We start from the raw sequence: 6,520 nt of genomic DNA on the forward strand, positions 1-6,520 counted from the left end.
TCAAGGTGTGTGCCTTGGAAGGCTACTCGGTGACCTCACAGGTAAGGAACCAGAACGAGTGGTGCTCAACATTGATGACGAGCCTACAATCTCTCTATGGGAGAATCAAATGCATCATGGTAGATGCAAGCACATCGATACGAGGTATCGATACATAAGGGAGTGTGTAGAAGAAAGCAAGATTGACGTCAACTACATTTGCACCGATGACCAGCTTGCAGATATCCTAACCAGATCTTTGGGACGACAGAAGTTCGTGAAGTTGCGGCGAAGGATCAGCGTCCAAGCTGTAAAGTGAGGACATCGTGTTTAGGGGGTGATTGTTGGAATTAACCACGAGTCCAGTCCGGCTCGGGCTTGGAACAACTCCCGTGTAGGTATAGGATTAGTAGTAGCCAGGTTAGCTGCTATATATACTTACATATACCCTGTAATCTCTACATCAAACTTAGATCAAAATAATACAAAACATAGGTGCGACACACACCTATTAGCCATCAACTTGCGGCCTCGTATTGCCTCTTTACGATCCAGCGGCGACTTTGCATGTACGTGTACGTGCTTGTACAGCCGGCCGATGGCTAGCTTGATCTAGCTAGCTTCCAACGTGCGTGCGTCTCCTTGGCGAAACCACACGGCCGTCTAGTGCAACTAGCGGCTGCTGCGTACATACGTGCACCGGCGGAAAGTACTCGTCCGGAGCGACGTCCGACGCAGGCCTGTGGCCAACAAGATGGTCCTGCTGTGCTGGGAGCCTCCCCAGCGGTCGGGCGCTTGTATGGCGGACCTGCGCGCGGAGGACGCTGTGGGGACGTTCCTGAGGGCGATCGCTGCCTATGTGAGGACCGCCGAGTACGAGGCGACGGCAAGCCTCCTCGAGGCGGCGCGCTAGTGCGTGCACCGGAGGAAGGTACAAGCTGCCTCCTCGACGTGCTCGCTGTTAATCCATCGCGCGAACGGCGAGCGCATCCAGGGATTGCTCGTGTGAGCTTGATCATGATCTGGTGCAAATTTTGTTGGATTATCACCTGCCAGGGCTGAGAATCATAGCTGCAAGATCATTCCAGAGTTTAACTGTGATGATCTGGAGGAGCAGAATCGGAGGCTCACGGCGGAACTGGCCGCAACGAGCAAAGAGATAGAGTGGAAGATGGAGAAGATTGTGCAACTGGAGGAGCTGGAGAAGGTAAGCGCCCATCACATTTCTTTTCTTATCTGAACTCTGAAACATGTTTACCTTCTGTTTTCAGAGTACTGAAATTTTACCTGAACTTTAGAGTGACATATCACACATGAACACTTTCATCTATCTATTACTGCTGCACATTGAAGTCTGTAGTTTTACATATTCAGTACATAGGTGACTTTTACTGAGTAGGAGAGTAGCAGTACATGAATATCGAATCAAGAACTCTGGTTCAGCTATGCAATCGAAGCAATACATGAATTTTGGCTTTTAGCTCTCAAGTGCAACAACTATTCCTCTATTAAGGGTATATGATGGTTTTGGGTCAAGTTCAGAGTTCTTGGGAATGCTTATTTTAGATATTGCAGCGTGGTAAGAAGTTACTTTCATGTCAGATTTATCTTCTCTGACAAATCAATTGTATGCCTTCATTTTCCATGAACTGAACCTTTCCTGAGCAACAAGGCTAAATGAATCTAGTACTAAATTCTAGAATCTCATCTTGATGTAGCTATATCTTTAGGACTCTCATCAGCCAGCCATTGGCGCTGGTGCATCCTTACCATGGATTGAAACAAGTTGATCCATAGATCATGTCATGCTCATATGTACTACTGCCCTTTTTGATTCAGATCAGGTGAGGTGTGTTGGAGTGATGAAATATTTGTGCTACACATGTGTTTATCATTTCTGCTATGGACCCTCTTTGTATAACCTTTAACTAAGTGATAACATTATTTGTTTTCTGAATGCAATTTTATCATAACCCAGCCGTGTATAACTGTTATTCGAGCGGACAACATTTGTTTCTTTCAAAGGTTTGTGTTACTGTTTTTCTTGAGAACAGGTTTATGTTACTGTTGTGCATGCCTATTAGAAGTAATGTAAGGTAGTGACAAGTTCAATTATCTTTTGTAGTGTAGGTCGACAGCAAGCTTATGCATTCGTTAGAATATTTGAAAGTTTGCCTAAACTGTATTCTCTTTTTCAATGTTTCCTAGCAACTCTTTTTTTTTTCTGTTTCCTGTGTTCCCCGTAATGTGCTTTAGAAGGTTGTGTCACTCTTCTACCATTATCTCCTGCCCTCCATCTTTAAATCATGGTTCTTCCTTTCTCTTTGTTTTCATTGGTTATCTAAGGTGAGAATTCGTAATAGCTCAGAACATTTAGTTCCAGGCAATTACCACCCACCCAATGAATTTTGCAACTGACAAAATTTAGAACTCATGAGAAGGATGCGATTTTATTCAGTTGCATCACGGTGATATGGAAGGAGATTTTTGTGAGTGTTATTTATTTTCATATCACACGAATTGGTGGTTTAATGAAATAAATAATGCAACATTGGTTCTATAATCGTTTTTTTATGATGCTCTTTCATTTATAATCTTTTTTATGATGCTCTTTCATTTATTTTGTTGAAAGGTTTATTATTATTATTATTATTATTATTATTATTATTATTATTATTATTATTATTATTATCATTAGTATTAGTATTATGTGTACATATTTCAGTATCATGTCAAATAGACCAGGTTTTATTTATATTGTGTATTTGGCTGGAGATCCAAGAAACTGTGACATGTGTGCAACACATAGACACTTCGATTTCATCATATCTGTTATACCTATTACTGATCCTCCCTTAGAGACTTTGTGCCCCTACTTTCTTGATCAAACCATGCAGTCAATGTAGATCATGAATACTGAATTATGGGCAATTATGAATATCTCTACATTAAACACTTCAGATCTTCTATAAGACATTAATACCTTGTGATTTATGTAATAAATGAGAAGCATAAAATTATGTACATGTCATATCTTATGCAATAACACTATGTTTTTATATACGTAGAGAGAAACAGATCGTTAATACCTTGATATTCTCTACTATCTAAAAAACACGTAGTGTTCCTTTTCCTGCCGATTAGACCGCGTCCTGCCGATCCTTCATCCGCCTCTTTCTCCACCCCCGTCCGTGGGTCATCCCACCCACTCCCAATTTTTCCGTAAAAACAACCCGCTTCTTCCTGATTTTTCCTCTCTGAAACCGTTCCCTGTGCCCTCGCCCAATCCATCTCCTCGATTGATGGCTCCATCCCATCGTTCGCTCCTCCCAACCTCTAGACCAGGTCGAATTCACACTCGCAAGGTCCGCCGATCCCACCAATACCGCACCTGCGCAGCAACACGCGAGTGGATGGATCTATGGCAATCGCTCGCAACGACAGACTCCAGCAATGGGCGGCATGGGAGGCGCGTCCACCAGAACTGGGCACGAGGAGACGCAAGCAGGGAGGAGATCCTGCGTTGGGAGTCTAGCATAGGGTTGGGCTGTTGGCGCGAGTGCAGGGACTGGGCTGGCCGCGTGCGTGTGCGTGCTGGGGCTTGGCTGTAGAGGCAAGTGGGTAGGGATGCGGTGGGAGAGAAGCTGGGCTGAGTGATGCGGCGGACGATGAGATGTTGCGCAGGAGTTGGCCGGCGCCATGAACGAGTCCGTGCGTGCGTGACCTGTGCCACCAGGGAAAGCGAAGCAGCAGCGTGAGTCCTCCCTTTATCCTTCTCTTTCTAGTTGCTCTTGCTTTGTTAAGATTTGTTAGCATTTCTTTTGATTTAGATCTTGGGCTGTTTTTTTATGGTAGCGGTGGACATCTGAAGTGGTTATTCTGACATTTATATAGATCATTTAGAGAGAAGAGAGAAGAGATTGAGAAGAGAGGATACAGCTGAGAGAGATATTTCTACCGCTGATTTTATTGCGAGCTGTTGCTGCTTACTGCTTTACTGCTTACACAGAGAAAAAGGAAAGAGATTGAGACATGTACATTGTTTACTGACTGTGCTACTGGTGTATGTACTAATTCTTGTTATCATTTTTTTTTGAGGTCCAATGTTATTGTTGTTACCATATGCAGATTATTGTGATGGGAAATCAACATTATTTTAATCTTTTGCAAAGTGAAGCACCACACGTCGATGTCAATGGGCATAAAACAACTTATTCCTCCTTTGAAACAAGCCCTTCGAAACAATATTTCAGAGTGGCGCCTTATGAGCCAAAGGTGAAGAAGGATAGCAAAGATCTTAGTCAAACAGGGATTCAAATTGATAATGGTCATCTGGACACTAAATGTATTTGTTATTCAGTATGTCCAAGCTTCTACGGCGATAGCTTCGCGAGGTTCCATATTAGTTGGGTAATCAATTACATTTCTTTGGTTACATTTAATGTTATTTAACTATGTAATTTTTGTAGCAAAAAGTTATACAAACATAGTTTGATATAGTTTTTATTTACCTTTGAGTAAACTTGCATAACAGCATGATGGCACACTAAACAAGTCATGCATTGATCACGATTGCCCTGGTTTCGTGCAAGTTAGCCACAATGTTGACCTTGGAGGAAGAGTACGAGCTGTTTCAGTCTACAATGGACCACAATATGTAATAAACATTTATATTTTCAAGGTATTCTCTCGTCATTTAATTTTGTGATTTCATATATGTTATGCGCAGGTGGTGCATATGTTAATTTGCACTTATCTTATTTGATGTTCATAACCAATTTTGGTAGTTCACTATGATGCTAGTTGAATAATTTAAGATAGTCAAAAGTTGTTTTGTTTCCTATCATTTCACACTCACGTACTATCTTTTGACACACATTTGACAGATTATCAAGAACATGGCCTTAAACTAAACTTACATGTTACCATACCATTAAAATAATAGAGATTCAATAAGAACTTTGAATCGTGGAAAATATTTATGCTGCAAAAATTTACAAATACATTTTCTTGATTAACATCCCTTGTTATGGGGAATTGTTATGAGAAGAAATGCCTACTATATATCTTCATAGGAATAGAGACATGTGCATGCATGTTAGAACATTTTGCAGAATTTGTATTGCGATTTTACATCCCAAATGTGTTCTATAGACTTCAATTTTGCATTTCATTTATTGTAGGATCCAAAGACAAATAATTGGTGGTTGACGTATGGTAAAGACAATACACTAGTTGGATATTGGCCAAGTTCACTGTTCACTCACCTTAAGGATAAAGGGAACTTTCCATTCTAGGGCGGGTATGTTTTGGGTCCGACAGCTTCATCAGACTGTCTACAAATGGGTAGTGGGCACTTTGCCCACGAAGGGTATCGAAAAGCAGAATTTATAAGAGACATCCGAATTGTTGATAAGAACAACAAGCTTGTTTCTCCAAGTGAAAACAAAGAGCTTGGTGGCAGTAGTGATACGAGGAAATATACCATCACTGATTATGGATTTGATGACCATGGTGTGCATATGTACTTTGGTGGACCAGGTAATTTTGTCTGAGAATGTACCCTACAAACTACAATAAAGTTGCTATTATATTCTCGAGTTGGACGTTTGTATAATTCCTAGGATTTATCATCGACTTATTTCTGTGTAAGTTTCTGTGAATCTCAAAATCAAAAGCATAGTTCAAATATGAACCCACATCTTCCCTTTGACAAACCTATCTATGCCTATCATGGAGTCTTTTGTTTTTCCAGCACAACGGAGCTACAACTCCATTTCAGGATGCTATCGATCGAATTTGAAAGCAATGGCCATGGGATATCTGCCAGCATTTCAGGACAATTAACATGTCCGGGATATTCTCTTTTCTGCACGAGTGAAAGAGGGGGGCATGTGTGCACTAACCACAATGATCGATCATATTTGTGCCTTATCCCCTGTCTCGATCCCGCATGCCACCCGAGCATGGATTTTGTAAAGAGGAGAGCTCCCAGTCAGTGAAAAAGTTACCTTGTACCTTAATCTTGTTTGAAGAATAAGATACAAGGGTATTTCATCGTTTACCTGCATTAGATCGTGAGTCAAAACAATTAGTCGTGTCAATTTTTCTGCAATTTTTAGCAGCCTCATGAGCTCCAGGAATTGTGATTTCCCCTCTTTGCAAACTGTACAGCAGCTGGGGAATGAAATTTCACGCAACACCCGACCTCTGTATTTAGATTTCAACTTTGTAGCGGAATAGTTAGATTTGAGTTGACTCCACACGTGTAAAAATTGGCTACTTCTCGTGCAAGCATATGATGTTCAACTTTTGCAATGTTAGAGAGTATTCACATACACTTCAATATCCTTAATCTATTCTTCTGCAATGCTGATTTCACTACCAGACTACTAATTTCCATCAAGCAACCAGATTCATAATAAACTGAGAAGTGCTTTTGCTCATGAAAACCATACAAATTTAGAAAGTGATAATATCATGGAGCTACTGCCTTCTTCCGGTGTTGGCCATCCCAGGTAGTGGCGTGTTTGTATCCACA

The 6,520-nt window shown here is 41.2% G+C and overlaps 1 pseudogene; it reads left to right on the forward strand.

Moving 5' to 3' along the window:
* The first annotated feature begins 733 nt into the window (after positions 1-733).
* Positions 734-5,924, forward strand: LOC141020786 (protein neprosin-like; annotated as a pseudogene).
* Positions 5,925-6,520: the final 596 nt, after the last annotated feature.

The sequence above is a fragment of the Aegilops tauschii genome, chromosome 3, assembly GCF_002575655.3.
Source record: "Aegilops tauschii subsp. strangulata cultivar AL8/78 chromosome 3, Aet v6.0, whole genome shotgun sequence".
Lineage (NCBI taxonomy): Eukaryota > Viridiplantae > Streptophyta > Magnoliopsida > Poales > Poaceae > Aegilops > Aegilops tauschii.